This window comes from Adiantum capillus-veneris, chromosome 15 (genome assembly GCF_014529385.1).
Source record: "Adiantum capillus-veneris isolate H3 chromosome 15, ASM1452938v2, whole genome shotgun sequence".
Taxonomy (NCBI): domain Eukaryota; kingdom Viridiplantae; phylum Streptophyta; class Polypodiopsida; order Polypodiales; family Pteridaceae; genus Adiantum; species Adiantum capillus-veneris.
In genome coordinates, this window is record NC_140945.1 from 77,218,848 (window position 1) to 77,239,173 (window position 20,326).

At 41.9% G+C, this 20,326-nt stretch overlaps 1 pseudogene; it reads left to right on the forward strand.

The window, feature by feature from the left end:
- Positions 1–690: 690 nt before the first annotated feature.
- Positions 691–1,407, forward strand: LOC147440932 (uncharacterized; annotated as a pseudogene).
- The last annotated feature ends 18,919 nt before the right edge of the window (positions 1,408–20,326 follow it).

The window sequence follows — 20,326 nt, forward strand, 5'->3', positions numbered from 1 at the left end:
TGGGCAATTACCTTTACTTTGTGACTTTCACTAATGATTACTCCAGGCATGCATGGCTATTCCCGCTTAGAGCGAAGTCTGAAGTTTTTATGTGCTTCAAACAATTTCTGGCTATGGCTGAAAATGTCTCAAAATATACTATGGGCACCCTCCGTTTGATCGAGGGGGGGAGTATATGTCTCATGAATTTAATGCATTTCTGGCTAGTCATGGGATAAAACACCAATGTGCAGTGCTACAGAGTCCAAGATATTTGAGTTTGAAGGTGCAATGCATTGCAAATCTGAAACGGACAGGGTAGGTGATGCCAGGTGGTCAAAGCTAGTTTCAGTGGATGGGCCTGAAGTGCTTGTGATGTGGAACACAGCGGTCCTTTTAGATCGACAATTGGGGTCCTAGAGGTCAAGATATTTCCAAATAAATTTTTGTCGGGGGTTGGTTCTGGGCCAGTTTGACCGCCTTGGGAAAAGTACCTACATGTGTTTTTGGAGCTCGACAAGTTCTGTCTCCTTACAGGCAATCCAGCAAGCTCGGCTCGTGGCAGGACTTGTTCAACACAGGCCTGTAGGCTTGTAGCATCCTGATGAAGCTAATGCAAGTTCTGCTTTGTTCCCTTCTCAAATTGTTTGTGGTCCCCATAAGGTTTCCCTTGGGCTCTTCTTGGATATGTATACCATCCTAAGCATTGGGATGAATACCCCAAAGAAACCTGCAAGAACACAACCGAGTTTTGCAGCGGTGCTAGTAGCCCCTAGCAAGCTTGATCACATTATCCAGCTTCAAGCAGCACTCGATCCAGTCATGGAACAGAATTTTGAGCTCAAAAATCACCTCAACAAGTTAGAAGAACGCTTCAATTCCATGGTTGACCTCGCCATCGACAAAGTAAAGGAGGTTGAGGCAAAGGTTAGCCAAAGTCACTCAGAAACCATCACCCAAGTGAACACTTGTGTAGCAAAGGAGCTCTATGAACGAAGACTTCAAGAAGAGAATGCCCTCAAGGTCCACATCGGTGGCCTTTCCTTGCCGTGGTGCACCATTGAGGACACCCTTGAAGAAGAAATTACCAAGCTCAACAACATTCTTCAGCCAGTCAACATCAAGTCTGAGGTCATTGCTTGGATCAATGACACACATTGACATGTGTGTCCCGAGCATTGCATCCTTACTTTCAAGCACAAAGATGAGCGGTTGAAGTTTCTATGCCAATCCCGTCTTCTCAGAGGAACAAAGCTTTGGATTATCGAGGAGTTGACAAAAAATCAACTCAAAATTAAGAAGGACGAGCTCAAGAAGATTTCGGAAGCCCACAAACAAGGTAAATGGGCAGTTTATCGAGGCCGTAAAACTATCGTTTAGGAGTTTCGGACATCCAAAGGGGCTCTCCCCTCAGCTACTCCCCCTTAGGTTTTTTTTTCCCTTTCTTTTTACCCTCCCGATGGACCCTCAGTCCTTAAGTGATATGCCTGGCATCTTATTTTTCATGAATGGTGTCAATATGGCTCATTATTATGCCTGTTGAGAGTTAAAAAGCTCTAAAAAACTAATAAAAGAAAATGATAAGAAAATAATATATACATAATGATGATTATCTTGCTGCTATTTTTTCCCCCTTCCCATAGTGAGTCATCCCGAATGAACATGTGTCAAGGTGCATGGGTACGAAGTAAGTGTCTATGCATAGCCGTATACTGTGGCTCTAGGATGCGAATGAAAGATATGCATGGGGTAACAAAATGCGGTGCAAGATATGGGTTTTGAACCATATGTTCAGGGGTTGTTGATGATGAGGTTAGTTTGAAGCTTCGTGGTCCAAACAAAAGAAGTTGAAGAAGACACGCTTTGTCTTTGACAGTGAAACCTCGTAGTTTTGACACTGCATCTTCTTTAGAATGATGCCTCTTTTTTGGATGCCACTGAAATTGCTTTGATGTGGATTTTGAAGACTTTGAGATATCCTATTGGCGAGTTTGTTTCAGTCTCCATACCCAAATGACTTCTTTTGGTTATTGATGGTTTGATTGTATTGGCGTTTTTGTCTTGACAAAAGTTGTAGCTTTTTTTGTTTGGGTGTGAATTAGGTTTGGTGATGGTTGGTGTGGCGTAGGTTAAATTTCAGTACAATGTCATTTGGGTATCCATATTTTCTTTGGATGGGCTTGCATAATGGATTTTTTAACGCATATTTTCATGATCACCTTTGTAGAAAATTGTGGTATAAGTCCAGGTGCTAGTAGAAGAGGTTCCCATAGGTAATCTAACTATGCGAATGGTGTGGCAAAAGATATGTCATTTAACATGAGTTGTAAGGTATTGTTCTACCAATTCAGTGTGGCTTAAAAGTGCACATCCACGGCACTCCCAGAATTACTACCGTCATTAAGGTCTGTATCCACAACTACATGAAATTGACGAGGATAAGAATTTCCATCAACAATTATTGATAAATTGACATGACCCAGGCTGTTCATTGTTCCATGTTTGGCCACCTTGAACCCAATAGTATTTGGCGTTAGAGGTTCCCTTGTCATTTTTAAAAATGTTGAGTAGTTGAAGACATTTTCTCGTGCCCCAGTGTTCACTAATGCGTGCTCGATGGAACCATCATGAAGTTGAAGTAAAATTCATAGATCTATGCCACCTAACCATGTAGGCTGCGTTTGAATTGATGTTATTGGAAGAGGATTGATGCCTTTGTTCTGCCACCAATTTTCCTTAAGGTTTGCTTATTCCTTCCGCTTTAATATTCTGATCCTGACTTCTTCTGTAGCCTATTCCTAAATAGCATGGCTCGATTTCTCCGTTGGTCTGCTGCATGAATTGTTTGTAGCTCTTCTAGTGTCAATGGGAGAAGATATTTTTTACCCTGCATCCACTTATCCAATTAGGCATCTCCTCACCGGACAATGTTGCAAGCTTGATGGCGCCACTTTGCGATATATCATGTATTGCAAAAGGCCCAATGCCTCACTTTTTGAGTTTTTGGGAGTATTGCTTTAGGGTATACACCAAAACCTAAGCCCATTTTTGTAACTCCTTGCTAATTGTTGAGATTCATGCCAACCTGGCCAGACATCCCACTTATTACTAACCCATTTACTAACTTAACCATATACACTTATTCTTTAATACAAAAGAATAAGGAGCTGCAACAATAGGATAACGTTGTTGTGCGCTCCACCCAACAGTAGGTCTCTCTCTCTCTTGGCTCTCACACTTGCACTCAGACACGCTTCTTGGGGCACCTTCAACTGGTATCAGAGCAAGGTTTGTGCCTACTGTTTTTGCGTCATCGCGTGCGCGCATTTTCAAAAGTGCAAACAGGTTTTCGATTTCGGAATCGGAAAATTAAGCATTTCGAGAGCGTTTCCATCAGGTGTCTTGCGGTTTTACCCCCCTTTCGAAGATGTTCGTGCAGTCGAAATCTTTATCCGAGCTACGCTTCAAGAGTTGTATTTTTCAACTCCATTTTTGCTACAGGTACAAGTACAAATATAGGACACATGTGCAGGTTGTTCAGAGACTATTTTGGGATTGTATATAACCATTTTATGGCTATTATGTGCTATTGAGACGGTGTTTATGGGCTGATTAGGAGCACTTTTTGGCATCGACATTGTCTCAGGTTTTTTAGGCATCCATCTCCTCACAGGTTCTTGCATACATACAGGACATTCAAATTTCTTACAGGTTACAGTGTTTTGCATCAGCACAAATTTTAGTGGGAGTACTTGATGCACATATGCATCGTTTAAGCAATTTTGATAGTGCTTGAGCTCTTTTGAAAGTGGTTTTACTTCCCGCATGGATTTGTTTACTGCTTGCACATTTTGTTTGGTGCTTTTTTGAGCACGTAAATTGCACCTTGCAGTATTGTTGACAGTGGATGTACATTGAGTTGCGGAAACTGCCATATATACCTTTTGTGTAGCCAATTTCTTGCAGTCCCAACCGTTTCTGAGACTCGGTTCGGAGGCCCTTTCTGAGACTGGACTAGTTTCTTGTCTGCATAACCTTTTGTGAGGGTCAATAGCGTGAGATTTTCTTTAGCTGGGAGATTCTCAAATGTTGAGATCCTTTCAGTGATACAGGTTGCTGGAGTACCCCTTTTTCGTGGCCTCGCCATAGGACATGTATAGAGAGGGCTAGGTGCTTTTGACACCGTGTTGGCAGTCTTGGGTCAGCTTTTGACTTTTTATGCACAATTAGTGGTTGATGCACTTGTCTTATGCTCTGAGAGCATTGCTTTTGATGTGTTACTGATCTCTTGTGACAGTTTTGGATTGAAATTTTGTTAGTTTTTCTAGAGAAACTCTATCGAATTTTTCTTAGAATTACCAGTGTTTATCGCCATATTATCTTTAGCTTGCAGCCATGCCATCTAGCGGTGAAAAGGATATTTACAATATTCGGAAATTTGATGGGATGAATTTTGCTCTCAAGAAAGAGCAGATTCAAGATGTTCTCATACAAAAAGTCTAGCTAGTTCCTATCATGGAGCGCCCAGAGGGCGGGTATACAGATGTTGAGTGGGAGAGACTTGATGCTAAGGCCAAATCTACCCTCCGTTTGCATTTGGTCGAATCTCTGTACTTTAATATAGTTGGAGAAAGGATTGATAGAGATGTATGGGATAAATTGTGTGTTCCAGTTGTGAGAACAAAAGTGCCACTAATAAGGTTTTCTTGATGAAGAAGTTGTTTGATATTCCTACTAAGGAAGAGGGCACTATTTCTACTCACATCAATGAGTTCAACATCATTTTCACTCAGTTGACCACTCAGGGTTTGGTCTTCGATAAGGAAATCGAATGTATCTTCTTGCTATGCAGTTTACTCTCATCTTGGGATACGTTCTGTACTGCGATTAGCAACTCACCACCTGGTACTGGTCTTGTGTACAATGACTTCCATGGGAGTCTATTTACCGAGGAGATTCGTAGGAAATCTCTCAAAGGCAAGAAGGATGGTGATGCGTATGTTTCTAGTGATAGACAAAGGGGTCACACTCAAAGTCGTGCCAAAAGCAAGGAACGTGGGGGCTCACACAGTAAGTCTCGGGGTTCTATGCGTAATGTCAAGTGTTATCACTGCCATAAAAAAGGGCATGTGAAGAAGGATTGCAAGAAATGGCAGCAAAGCAAGAAGGATAAACAATCCAGTGACACTTCTAAGTTTGATGATTCAAACAAGGGCAAAGCAAAGTTAGAGGAGATCAATGTGTTAGAGTCTTCAAATGCTCCTATTGTAAAGACTCTTCCAGTGGTTGTTATGCCACTCACCTCTAACGTATTGGTCTTCACAGCAAATCTACCTGTCAAGGTTCTTGTTACAGAAGATGTGCAGTATGCACAGAGTTGGATAGTAGATTCTGGTGCGAGTTTCCATGTGACACCACATAGAGTGGTTCTGTACTTATTCTCACTCTTATGGAAAAGTGAGACTTGGTGATGCTTATGAACTAGACATTGAGGGTGTCAGAAACGTCAAATTACATCAAAGGAGTGGCACTCACTTTACTTTATGTAATGTCAGACATGTTCCCAAGTTGACTAAGAGCTTGTTTTCTGTTGTTCAGCTTGACGATTTGGGCTACAACACCACATTTGGCAATGGTTCGTGGATGGTACGCAAAGGTAATCTTGTTGTACTCAGAGGTCTGAAGCACGGTACCTTGTATTCCATGCATGCGTCAAATGTTGGTCATGATTACATATTTATAGCCGATCTTCCATCTACTGAGTTGTGGCATTGCCGGCTAGGTCATATTAGCCAAAAAGGGATGATAACTCTGACTCGTTTTGGCTACTTACCTGTCTTGTCTTATGTTGAGTTTCCTATTTGTGAACATTGTATCTATGGAAAACAGACTAGGTCCGTCCACTTACCATTGGGTCAAAAGCGAGTTGAACCTCTAGATTTAGTACATAGTGATGTTTGTGGTCCTATGTTAACCAAATCTCTAGGGGGGGCAGCTATTTTGTGACACTCATAGATGACTCTACTCGAAAGGTATGGGCATATCCTTTGAACATAAGGATCAAGTTCTTTCTATGTTCCAAAAATTCTTGGCACTCGTTGAGAATCAGTTTGGCAAGAAACTCAAGAGGTTGCGGACTGACAACGGTGGAGAGTATGTCTCCAACAAGTTTGACAATTTATGTGCTAAAAGGAGGATTGAAAGGGAGTTTACTGCACCATACACACCAACTCAGAATAGAGTTGCTGAGAGCATGAATCGTACAATTCAAGAAAGAGTCACAGCCATGCTTTCTATGGCAAATCTCACACAAGGCTTTTGGGCAGAAGCCGTCTTGACAGCAGTGCACATCATAAATCGTTTGCCTAGTATGCCATTGAATTATGAGATTCCAAAAGAGTTATGGTCTAAACGTAAGCCCCACTATGACCATCTACGTGTTTGGTTGTGAAGCTTATGCTCACGTGCCTAAACAACTTCGACAAAAGTTAGAGCCAAAGTCACACAAATGTATTTTCATTAGAAATGGTGCAGATGGAGAGATGGATATCATCTCTGGCACCCTGGATCTCGTTGAGTCATCCGCAGTTCATATGTGATCTTCAATGAGTCAAAGATGCATAAACAACCTATCAAGGAAAGAGAGGTTCAGAGAGTCACTTTTGAGGATGTTGCCTCAGAGACAGTGAAATAAATTCAGCAGGCTAGTGATGTACCTTCCACTAGCAATGCTCCAGAGGGAGCGGATAGCAATGGTCAAGGAGTGATACGGTCCACTAGATTGAGATGAGCCAAGCTGCTACCAAGAAGCCATGATGACGGATGATGTGGTGTAGTGGGAGCAGGCTATGGAATCTGAGTATAAGTCGATTCTACTAATGACACTTCGGACTTGGTAGAACTGCTAAATGATGCGAAAGCTTTACGTTGCAAATGGGTTTACAAAATGAAGTTTACCTCAGGTGATTCAAATCCAAAGTACAAGGCTAGACTTGTAGCCAAAGGGTTCAAACAACAAAAGGGAGTCGATTTTGATGAAATCTTCTTGCATGCGGTCAAGATGACAACACTTAGAACCGTACTTGGTCTTGTAGTGATTGAGGACATGGAACTTGTCCAAATGGATGTGAAGATAGCATTTCTTCACGAGGATCTAGATGAGGATGTTTACATGCAACAGCCTGAACGGTTTGTTCAAGAGAACGCATCTCGTGAGGAGCTAGTATGTAAGCTCAAAAAGGCACTTAATGGCTTAAAGCAGGGTTCAAGGTAGTGGTATCATAAATTTGATGCATATATGAAGTCTCAGGGGTTTAAAAGGAGCGAAGAGGATCACTGCTTGTACATGAGAAAGCTAGATGATGGCTCGATAATCATTCTAGTTCTATTTGTTGATGACATGCTTATAGCTAGGAAATCCATTTCGGAGATTGCCAACTTGAAGAAAACACTTAGCAACAATTTTGCAATGAAAGATTTGGGGGATGCTACACTTTATCTTGGCATGCGAATCAAAAGAGATTGCAAACGTCGTATTCTTGAGTTATCCCAAGAAACATATATTGAGAAAGTTTTGCAGCGTTTCAATATGTAGGGGGGAAAGCATTGAGTACCCAAATGCAGGAATTCTTGAAACTCAGCAAGGAAAATGCACCCAAAGCTGATGCTGAGCGGGTAGAAATGACCATATTCTTTGGCAATGGGCAGTCTCATGTATGCTATGGTGGCCACAAGGCCAGACATTGCTTTTGCAGTGGGACTGGTGAGCCGATATATGGCAAATCCTGGCAGCAAGCATTGGGAAGCAGTGAAACACATTCTTAGGTACCTCGCACTTGCACTCACACACGCTTCTCGCAGCACCTTCACTAATTACATGTTGGTCATGGAAAGATTTCATTCGTCGTTTCTGAGCATATATTCCTACTACCGCCCTCATTCTAGTTTCATCTAGTTGCTCTAAGATGTCTAGTCTTTCAAATGCTACCCTGTAAGCCCATAACACTGAGTGTAGCTTTAAGTCTCAATCGGTTCTTGAGTCACTCACTATTTTGGTTAGCACCGTGCATAAGATTTTATTGGTACTCTTGACTTGTCCATTAGCTTGGGGGTGGTAGGGTGCTGATTTGCAATAAATCACCATGAGTTTGTCGAGTAAACTTTTAATGACATTGTTTACAAAGTGTGTTTCTCTATCGCTCACAATCTCAATGGGTAGATCGTATCTGGTAAAGATATTTTCCAAGAAGAATTGTGCCATACTCCATGCATCATTTTTCTACCTTGCTTTCGCTTCCACCCATTTGGTCAAATAATTGGTGGCTACTATGATATATTGTGCGTGAATGCGGTATGCAGGAGGTATGATGGGCCCTATAAAATCTATACCCCACTTGGCAAAGGCTCGTACTCCAATCATCGTTCGTAATGGAATTTCATCTCGTCGAGAGGTGCTTTTGTGCGTTGGCATTCATCACACCGTTTTATATATGCGTTCGCATCTATGAACAATGTTGGCCACCATATTCCTACATGAAACACTAGCTTTGCATTTTTATTAGCAGAAAAATTTCCACCTGGCTAGCTTGAGTGTGCTTGTTCTAGGATGGAGAAATATTCGCTTTTGTAGCACACCATCTTAATTGATTGTCCTTTCCCCGCCTGTACAGTTGGTTTGAAATCAGCAAATAGTGATTTGCTTCTTCCTCTATAGTTCTCATTCGTGCCTTATTCCATCCCTCTAGTAAGGTCTTGGATTTTAAGTACTCAATAATGTAAATACTCCATTTGGGTGCTTTAAAGAGTGTGGCATGTTCCACTAGCGGTTTCTTTTTACAGGGGGCTTCACATGATTTTACGTAATTAAGGACATTGTTCTCCATGTTTTGCCAGTAGACCCCAAGTCTCATTAGTCTTTGGTATGTTTGTGTTTTCCCATTATGGTTTCCCATGTGTTGTATATGAGCAAGTTTTAGGTAGTATTCGTTCTTGTCTGGCTGTACACATAGTCTCAAAATCTCGTCCTTACCTTTCTTGTAGAGTTGTCCAGCTAAAAGCTAGAGATTTCTTGTCTGATGAATAATTGGTGGTTGTCTTTCTACTTGTAATGATCCTATGGTGAGTAGAGGGATGACATCTTCACTCCAAGGTGGGATGACCTCTTCCCTCCACCTTGGAACCATTTCAATGTTATACAGATACGCATCTAGAAGATCATCATCAACACCGTCAGGTGCTCTCCATCGAACAATCTCAAAAGATTATCTGCTCTCTTGTGTGTCATTCCTTTTTTTACGACTACGGTGAAATCAAAGTCAAGCAATATTATAAAGCAACAAAAAATTCTTCTAGTGTTGCAAGGTTTGTATACCAAATACAATAGTGCTTGGTGATCTACGAAGAAAACAAACTTGTTCGCAAGAAGGTAGTGTTTAAATTTTTTGACAGCATATATCATCCCTAGACCTTCTCTCTCTGTAGTGGTATAATTTTTCTCTGCATTATTTAACTGCCTACTAGAGTAGCAAATGGGAAAATCCATTTTTTTCTCTCCTGATCGGGCTAATATGCACCCTATGGCATAGGCTGATGCATCTACATGTACATGGAAGATCTTGTTCCAATCAAGGGATTGCAAAATTGGAGCAGAAATTAATCCCTCCTTCAATTTGTGAAAAGCCTTCTCACATTCCTAAGTCCACTCAAATTTGGCAATGAGAGCATACAGGGGCTTTGCTATTAGAACATACATGTATATGAAGCACCTATAATACCCACAATGACCCATACATTCTTGTACTCCCTTTATCCTCGTTGGTGTTGGTAGTGAAGTGATTACCTGTATCTTATCTTGATCAGTGGAAATATCATTTTTGAACACAATGTGGCCCAAGATTTTACCTTGTCGTGAAGACACATTTTTTAGGATTGAAGCAAATACGGTAAGATGTGCACTTTTCAAAGAATTTTTCCAAGTGCGTTATGTTCTCACTTCTCAACTGAGAATGCACACATACATCATCCAAGTATATTTCCAAAAATTGCATGAGATATTCCTTGAATGCATGACTCGTTAGTCTTTGAAAATGGCAGGGGCATTGGTCAGACCAAAAGGCATCACCATGTATGCAAATAAGTCCCACCTTGTTTCAAAAATTGTTTTATGTTGATCTTTTGGTTTTATAATCAACTGGTTATAGCCTGAGAAACCATCCAGAAAACTATAAGCCTCCTTCCCTGCAACTCTCTCAATAACGTGGTATGTTATGGGTAGTGCATAGTTGTCCCTGATAGTAGCAACATTTACTTGTTTGAGGTTTGTGTAGACTCCATTTAGAACTCACTTGAGTATGCTAAACGATCTATCACAAAACAAAGATGTACTAAAAAGAGTATCTCTTTTCACTTTGCATGAAAGGAATTGCTGACATAACTCATCAACCGTGTAAGTCCATAACTTGTTATTTTCTCATATCAGTAAACAACCCCACCATAACTAGTGTTCAAGGTTGAGAACCTGAATTATACATCATCCAAGTATATCTCCAAAAATTGCATGAGATACTCCTTGAATGCATGACTCATTAGTCTTTGAAAATGGCAGGGGCATTGGTCAGACCAAAAGGCATCACCATGTATGCAAATACGTCCCACCTTGTTTCAAAAATTGTTTTATGTTGATCTTTTGGTTTTATAATCAACTGGTTGTAGCCTGAGAACCCATCCAAAAAACTATAAGCCTCCTTCCCTGCAACTCTCTCAATAATGTGGTATATTATGGGTAGTGCATAGTTGTCCCTGATAGTAGCAACATTCACTTGTTTGAGGTTTGTGTAGACTCCATTTAGAACTCACTTGAGTATGCTAAACGAGTTATCACAAAACAAAGATATACTGAAAAGAGTATCTCTTTTCACTTTGCATGAAAGGAACATGTTGACATAACTCATCAACCAAGTGTAAGTCCTTAACTTGCTATTTTCTCATATCAGTAAACAACCCCACCATAGCTAGTGTTCAAGGTTGAGAACCTGAATTATACATGAAGAGACTAAACAGCAACACTTGTAACTTAATAAGTCGTTCTTAAGTATCTAACAATTTTTTTCCACTGAAATTATTCCTAATACGTCGTGCTGAAAATGGTCTAGAAAACAAATTCGGTCAGCACCTAGGGACTTTGTCACGACACATAAATGAAATTGTGGGTGCCAAGTCCCAGAGACTCATATTCTCCACATGTGGAATATGTCTCATGTAAGGATGTCTGAAAAAAGAACATCCTTCAAGTACGAGATGTACTTGTGTGTGGAGGTAACTGCAACACTCCATGGCGTGAGTGAGAGGGACCCTAATTATTTAGAGTCCATATTGGCTAAACCGAACTCCTTGAGTTCCTAGACCATGTTGTATCCCATGTGACAACATGTGCCAAATCAAACCCTACAAGTGGCTCAATAACTACGTAATTTGAAAACTTATTTTGGACACTACAACCCAAATTTCTTGGCTCTTACATGACCTTGTCATCTCTCTTAAGAGCAAATATGGATGAAAACATAGAATTTTATGCATCCGACTTGGAAAAGTAAACAAAAATATTTATTAAAGAAAACCAAATCAAATGCGTACTTGGAGGTTGAACATAGTGTTCACTTATCCGTAGTGAAAGGCATGTGCCCAAATTTCCTGCCTGCAAAGGCTTAGGAACACTAATTGAAAAGTCTTGATATGCAAATAGTATTGCACATGTAACCTTGGGTGCTGCCTTTGCAATTCAAACCCGTTGGTTAAAATTGTCAAACCCCTTGGCTAAACTTTGCAAGAAAACTGCTCAACTAACAGTTGGACCTTGGCCTGTGTCCGAGACTCCCCTTGGGTTTGCCCTTATTACTTTGGAAGTTGAAATTGTCCAATATCCCTTGGCAGTTTGTGGACTTCTTTCCTTGAAAGTGCAATGTGACGGTTCCAAGAATTGACCATCAACACTTAATAAGTGATTTAGTAATCACGAGATGGGTCTTATCCCAAAATTGTACGCATATAGACATTCTTAGTGCTATAGATACAATAGGAGATCCATTGAAGTTGGAATCGTATTCACAATTGGATCTTTTCTAGACCTAAAAATCCATAATCTTGGGTTTTTGTGAATAGTCGTGTTGTCTAAAATGTTGGCTTCATCTATACACCTTGGTATAGATAAGCCCTTACAAGTTTAAGACATTCAGAAACTCAACTTGATCTTCACATTTAAAGTGTGTAGTGTTAAAATAATGCCCAAAAATTGCTAATGGCAAGACTCTTGCTTGTCCATTAGAATCGATGGGTACTCAACTGAATAGAATTGTTTGATCTTGAAAGCAATCACTGATGGATTACAAACAGATGGCTCTTAGCTATTCCAAAATAAGAGGCAATAGATGGCTCTTAGCCATTCATGTTATCTCTTAGCCCTGCCTGTTATCTTATTGACATAGAAAGATTTCAAAAAAATCATGCCTAGTTTCACCTTTCCCTCATAGAAGTTGGAGAGAGAGAGAGAGAGAGAGAGAGAGAGATAGAGAGAATGTTGGATGAGGGAAATAACTTATTCTAATGTGTTGTATGTCGCTTGCATATGCTCCAATGCATACCATGTCTGTGTCATAGCTTATCCTATAGGCGTGCAACAGTGTGCTTGTACAACGCTCTAGTAGAGAGGGGTACCATAATTCACATGTGGTCATGACTATACTAAAGTGACTTAGGTATGGCACTTTACCCATGAATAAACATAAATAAAGATTGTTTTAAGATGTCAATAACTTACCTCGTCCTTGAAAGAGTAGCTAGTGTGATAGCAGAAGCGTATACAATGATGGGGTGACATATGTCCATCGTTCTAGTATGCCATGCATACAGATCAATTAATTGAATAATAAGCCCTTGTCTTCAATGACAATCTCAACCATGTGAGCCATTGGTATACGTGCCTTGCACGATTACACTGGCATGGATACATCACAATGTGTCGTTACGTAAACAGTGAGCTTACATCCACGTGGTGCCAAAGATGTGTGCATTATTGTGGATCTGAAGTCAACCGATAGTACCTTTGTACATAAGAGAAGCCTTGCTTCGCATGAAATCTGGCAAAGCACTTTGCTTTGTACAGTGGCTTCATATGAAGTCTAGCTAAGCACTCTGCTTTGTAGAGCAGAGAGATCTTTGCAAAGTGAAAAGTAAAAAATAGACAAAACAACCATAGTTTAAATTTACTAACCTTGTCACCCACTTGTGGCCAGGTTTTTGGTAATGCCTAAGTAAAAAAGTTGTTTGAACTTGGCTCATAGTCATATGTACTAGTATGAGGACTGGTCGAGTGTATCATATACGCCCTCTTATGACGTAAAATATTGCAGGTATCTTGGCAAGTTCCCCCAAGTTCATATGCTAATAGCAAATTCCAAACTTTGGAAACCGCTATGCCAAGTGCCGAAAGGGAAGCTTTGCTTCATTTAAGTACTCATGGAGTTCTAGTGCTCATAGCTAACACATATTCTTTTCAATTCACAATGTTATAGCAAAAGAAAGTCGACCTTGTCAAGCATTCACAAATAATCGACCTTGTCCAATTGTACAATGTACTGAAAAATAGAAAAATACGTACAAGAGATGTACCTTGTATCTGCTTGGCTTGATTACTGTTCTCCTGAGGATTTGTAGACGGAGCCTTGCTCCCCTAATATCTTAGAAAACTTGTCAGTCACACTTGCCAACAAAGTGTGGATCCTCTCGTTGTCTGATTGCGTTAATGACAGACAACTTGCCTTGGAGCCATGCCCTAGCAAACTGAATCCTTGCTTCCTGTGTCCCCCCTCCTCTTGATAGTAGGAAGAGGATAAATCAAAGAGATACTTGTTAATCAAACTCTATGACCAAGTAAGTGTATAGAGCCTTGCTCCTCTTGGGAACTTTGAATGAGAGAGAAAGGAGCCTTGCTTCATAGGAAAATTCGCATGCCATGCATGACAAAAATCGTGTCAATAATCAACAAAGAAGCAACGTGCGGTGCATCAACATTCGTTACCACCGCTACCTTGATTGGACAAGAGTAATCCTTGAATCAATAATTAACTTGTGCAAATCTCCTGAAGAGCTCTTGGAATGTAAAATTATACAGACACCAAGAAAAACATGGAATTCGAAACCTATTGAGCTGTCCTGGCCGTTGGTGTTGAAGGAGTACGAGTGGAACTGCGATGCGAGAGAGAGTGTGAGAAGAAGAGCACGACGATATGGTGAACTCGCTCTACTGTAATGTGTAGAGCATAGTGAGTTCTTATTAGATTTTTACAAAAGAATATGTGTACATACCTGGCGGCCCGCCCACTTACCTGGGCGACCACATTGGGCTTTATACCCCAACAACCTCCCACTTAAAGTCCAATGTGGTACTTTAAGTGTGAGAGAAGCTAATATACAAGAGATGTAGAGAAGTGATGTACTACCCTACACCTAACTGCTTGCGAAAATGCGCAAAGCTCTCTGAGGAAAGTCCTTTTGTAAGTAGATCAGCAGGATTTTCTGTGGTGTGAACTTTGACAAGATGAAGTTGCTTATCCTCAAGCATTTCCCTGATGAAATGATACTTCACATCCACATGCTTTGTCTTTGAGTGATAAACTGGATTGCGAGCCAATTGTATAGCACTTTGACTATCACAATATAACACAGGCATCTCTTCTTTGATTCCCAAATTTGTTACTAGTCGATTAATCCAAATTGATTCTTTGCATGCCTCTGATGCTGCAACATATTCAGCCTCTGTAGTAGACTGAGTAACACAATCTTATAATCTAGAACACCATGATACTGCTCCACCAGCCAATGTAAAGACGTACCCTGACGTAGACCTTCGGTTGTCTAAGTCACCTCCATAATCTGAGTCTGTAAAACCCTTTACACTTAGCTCCTGACTCCCATAGCATATACGCATACTCTTTGTAGCTTTCAGGTATCTCAATATTCCTTTCACTGCCTCCCAATGTTTCTTGCCTGGGTTTGACATGTATCGACTTACTACTCCCACTGCAAATGCAATGTCTGGGCGAGTAGCAATCATTGCATACATCAAACTACCCACTGCAGACGCATATGGAATCTTATCCATTTCAGTCTGTTCTTCCTCAGACACAGGACAATCTTGTTTGCTAAGTTTCACATATGGTGGCAATGGAACACTCAATGCCTTTCCCTTCTCCATATTGAAACGTTGCAAAACCTTGTCAATGTACTCTGTTTGAGATAACCAAATCAACTTCCTTGATTTGTCTCTCTCAATGCGCATACCAAGTATATGACTTGCCTCACCCATGTCTTTCATGTCAAACGATTTTGCCATCTTTGACTTCAAAGCTGAAATTTCTTCCAAGTGCTTGCCAGCAATCAACATGTCATCCACATACAAAATAGGATCAGCCAACTGCCATCGTTAGCCTTCTTTGCATATAGACAGTGATCGAACTCACTACGTTTGTAGCCTTGAGAAAGCATAAACTTGTGGAACTTATGGTACCATGCCCTCGGTGATTGTTTTAAGCCATAAAGACTCTTTAACAACTGGCATACCAAATCTTCCTTGCCTTTCTCAACAAACCCTTCTGGCTGCTGCATGCAAATTTCCACATCTAGATCACCATGCAAGAACGTTGTTTTGACATCCACTTTGGTGCAACGCCAAATCTAATATGGCAACCAATGCAAGAAAGCATCTCAATGTAGTCATCTTGACCACCGGAGAGAAGACTTCATCAAAGTCAATGCCTTGTTCTTGCTTAAAGCCTATGGCAACAAGCCTTGCTTTGTACTTTGGTTGACTATCATGAGCGGTGATCTTATACCTGTAAACCCATTTACAAGGTAGAGCCTTTTTGCCCTGTGGTAATTTAACTAGCTTCCATGTCTGGTTTTTATGCAGAGCTGTCATGACAACACTAATCCCCACCCTTGCAAAGTTTCATGGCCATTGCAATCCATCTTGCCGGTGAAGGGTGGCACAATTGCCAATATTTAGTCATTGGGTCCTTGGCGAGCCCAAAGCCAAAAAAAAAATGGTGATTGTGTCGCCTTGGATCGACGCGACAGGTATGGATGGCCATGAAACTTTCCAAGGATAAGAAAATCACACTAATCCCTACCCCTACAAAGTTTCATGGCCATCGCAATCCGTCTCGACGATCAAGGACAACATAATCACCAATTTTTGGTTGTTAGACCTTGGCAGGTCCAAAGCCAAAAAATAGGAAATTGTGCCGCTCTTGACCTCTGAAGCGAGAATGGACGGCCATGAAACTTTGTACGCATGGAAAAAATACACTAATCCCTACCCTTTCAAATTTTCATGGACATCAAAATCCATATGGACGGTCGAGGGTGGCACAATCACCAATTTCTAGTTGTTGGACTCTTGGCGAGCCCAAAGCCAAAAAAATTTGGCGATTGTGTTGCCCTTGACCGATGAGATGGGAATGGATGGCCATGAAACTTTGCAAGGACAAGGAAAGTACACTAATCTCCACCCCTACAAAGTTTCATGTCCATCGCAATCGGTATCGATGGTCAAGGGTGGCACAATCGCCAATTTTTGGACGTTGGGCCCTTGGCGAGCCCAAAGCCCAAAAATTGGCGATTTTGTCATCATTAACCGTGGATCAATAGCACGAGAATGGATGGTCATAAAACTCATTAGAGGTGGGGGAATCACACTAATCTCCACCCTTGAAAAGTTTCATGGCCATCGCAATCCGTCTCGATGGTCAAGGATGGCACAATTGCCAATTTTTTGCATTTGGGTCCTTGGCGAGCCCAAAGCCAAAAAATAGGTGTTTGTTCCACTTTGGACCAATGAGACGAGATCGGATGGCCATGAAACTGTGCAAGGGTGGGGTAACCATACTAATCTCCACTCTTGCAAAGTTTCATGGCCATCACAATCTGTCTCGATGGTCAAGGATGACAATCGCCAATTTTTGGTCATTGGGTCCTTGGCAAGCCCAAAGCCAAAAATAGGCGATTGTGCCGTCCTGGATCGATGACACGGTAATGGATGACCATGAAATATTGTAGGGGTAGAGGAAGCACGTGAATCCCCACCCCTGCAAAGCTTTATGGCCATCCACCAATCCGTCTCGACGATCAAGTGCGGCACAATCGCTAATTTTTTATTGTTGGGAGCCCAAAGCCAAAAAAGTAGGCAATTGTTCCGTCTTGTACCAATGAGATGAGATTGGATGGCCATGAAACTTTACGAGGGTGGGGTAAGCACACTAATATCCACCCCTATAAAGTTTGATGGCCATCTTAATCTGTCTCAATGGTCAAGGGTGGCAAAATCACCAATTTGTTAACATTGGATCCTTGGCGAGCCCAAAGCCAAAAAATAGGCGATTGTGCCGCCTTGGACCGATGAGCCGGGAAAAAATGACCATGAAATTTTGCAAGGCTAAGGGAAGCACATGAATCCCAACCCCTGCAAATTTTATGGCCATCGCAATCCGTCTCAACGGTCAAGGACGGCACAATCGCCAATTTTTTGTCGTTGGATCCTAAAGCCCAAAAAAAAAAGGTGATTGTGCCGCCCTGGACCGATGAAACAGTAACAAATGGCCATCTTTGTAGGGTATACTAATTCCTATCCTTGCAAAGTATCATGGCCATCTCAACAATCAAGGACGACACAATCGCCAAATTTTGGCGGTTGAGAACCCAAAGCCAAAAAATTGGCGATTGTACCGTCTTAAACCGATGAGAAGAGAACGGATGGCCATGAAACTTTACGGGGGTGGGGGAAGCATAATAATCTCCACCCTTGCAAGATTTCATGGCCATTGCAATCCGTCTCAACGGTCAAGGGCGGAATCGCTAATTTTTTGCCGTTGGGCCCTTGGCAAGCCCAAAGCCAAAAAATAGGCGATTGTGTCACCTTGGACCCATGAGACGGGGATGGATGGCCATGAAACTTTTTTGGGGTAGGGGAAGCACACTAATCTCCACCCTTGCAAAGTTTCATGGCCATCGTAATCCATCTCGACGGTCAAGGACGGCACAATCGCCAATTTTTAATTGTTAGATCCTTGGCAAACCCAACGCCAAAAAATAGGCGATTATGCTGCCTTGGACAGACAAGACAAGAACGGATAGCCATGAAACTTTACAAGGGCAAGGAAAGCTAATTCCCACCCCTGCAAAGTTTCATGTCCATCACAATCCGTCTCAGCGGCCAAGGGTGGCACAATCACCAATTTTTTTGTCGTTGGACCCTTGACGAGAGCCCAAAGGCAAAAAATTGGCAATTGTGTCGTCCTCAATCAACGAGACGGGAACGGATGGCCATCAATCTTCCCAAGGGTGGGGAAAGCACACTAATCCCCACCCTTGCAAAGTTTCATCGCCATCGCAATCTGTCTCGGCGGTCAAGGGTGGCACAATCCCCAACTTTTGGCCGTTGAGCCCTTGGTGACTGAGCCCAAAGCCAAAAAATTGATGATTGTGTCTCCCTCGATCGATGAGACATGAATGGCTAGCCATGAAACTTTGCAAGGTGGGGGACGCACAGTAATCTCCGCCCCTGTAAGTTTCATGGCCATCGCAATTCGTCTCGACGGTCAAGGGTGTCACAATCACCAATTTTTGGTCATTGGGCCCTTTGCAAGCCCAAATCCAAAACAATTGGCAATTGTGCCACCCTGGACCAACAAGACGGGAACGGATGGCAATGAAACTTTTTAAGGGTAGGGGGAGCACACTAATCCCAGACCCTGCAAAGTTTCATGGCCATTGTGATCAGTCTGGACGGTCAAGGGAGACACAATCGCCAATTTTTGGTCGTTGGGCATCTAAGAATATAGTAGTCAACTCCCTCTGCATTCCCTCACTACAAAACCATCTCCCTCTATCAAGTAATCTGTGAGAATATCAGCATCATCAGAGAGATTGTGTGATCACACTCTCAATGGAGCTACTTAATGTGATCATATCGTGTGATGATGAAAGAGGATGTAGTGTCCACCTGTTAGCCCACTCTATCATGGTGTAATTTTCCCACTTGCCATGTACGAAGACATCGCAAAAGCATGAGTGGCACCTAGTAAAGATGGTAGGATCCCTTGATGTGGTGCTCCGAATGTTGTGAAACTGGTGCGTATCTGCTACAATATCACAGTCCCAGGTGGTGAGATCAATATCCCGGCTATCCACACACCAAAGAACCTCCTCATTTAGCATCCACCGGATGGAGATGAGTCACATGCCATGTGCCATGAGCACCGCTCCACAGCCTGTCTAGCGTCTCTAAATCGGTCATTGTCCAGTCGAAGCTGATATTGACTGAGAGAATGCTTCACACAAGTGCCTATACTGGCATGCTCTCCCTTCTCATGCCCCGACTCAAAGAAGTAAGGTATGCCACTGCTATGGTGCCATCTGTACAACCAAAAGAACCGCGATGCACTTTTGAATTGCGCACCACAATCATCCAACCAAATATAGCTATAAAGAGTATGAGATGTGATGCTCATCATGACATAAAAGATCATGTTACTGGAAATAATGCTGCACAAACTGCGCACTATGAGAGTGATCGTCACTAATGTAGAAATAGTACTCGCATATGATCACCCACAAGTCCTCAGAGCCCTCCACCCCATCAATTGCCGCTTCTGCATGACGATTTGATATATGGACAAGGATCACCACCTTCAAGAGCATTTGAAAAGGTTAGAGTACATGAGACAACACATTTACATCATGTGGCTAAAAATGTAAAGTGAATGTAAATTTTCCAATTATTATCATTTATACATGCTCAGAGAAGTAATATTCAAACTAGATCTCTTGTTGTGGGGCAAAGGTGTAGTTCTATGCGAATTCCAAGACAAAGACCACAGTGTCAATGGGGAAGGAGGCAAGGCAAGCATGAAACTGACGATGATACCACTTCACGCGATGCACATGCTGCACATATAGATACATAGAGGACCTAAAAGCCTGCATGAAGAAGGCACGTGTTGCAGTATAAGATGTAAGCTGCAACATATGAGATGTTCCACCTTGAAGCCGTGTGCATGTCTGGTAGTCATACTATTGCCATGTAATTGTCACACCCGCATTAGCATCGCCCAGGACGGATGTAAGTTGTGAAAGATCCCCACATTGGGCACACTTGCCCTCCACACACAACACCTAATGGTAGGAGGCCCCATCCACACGCTCACACAAGAAAGACTAGATGAAGTCTTGTGGTCCCATTGGGACCTCTCCAGCATGCCCAAAAACAGCACGGAACACATCATACATGTTAGTGTAT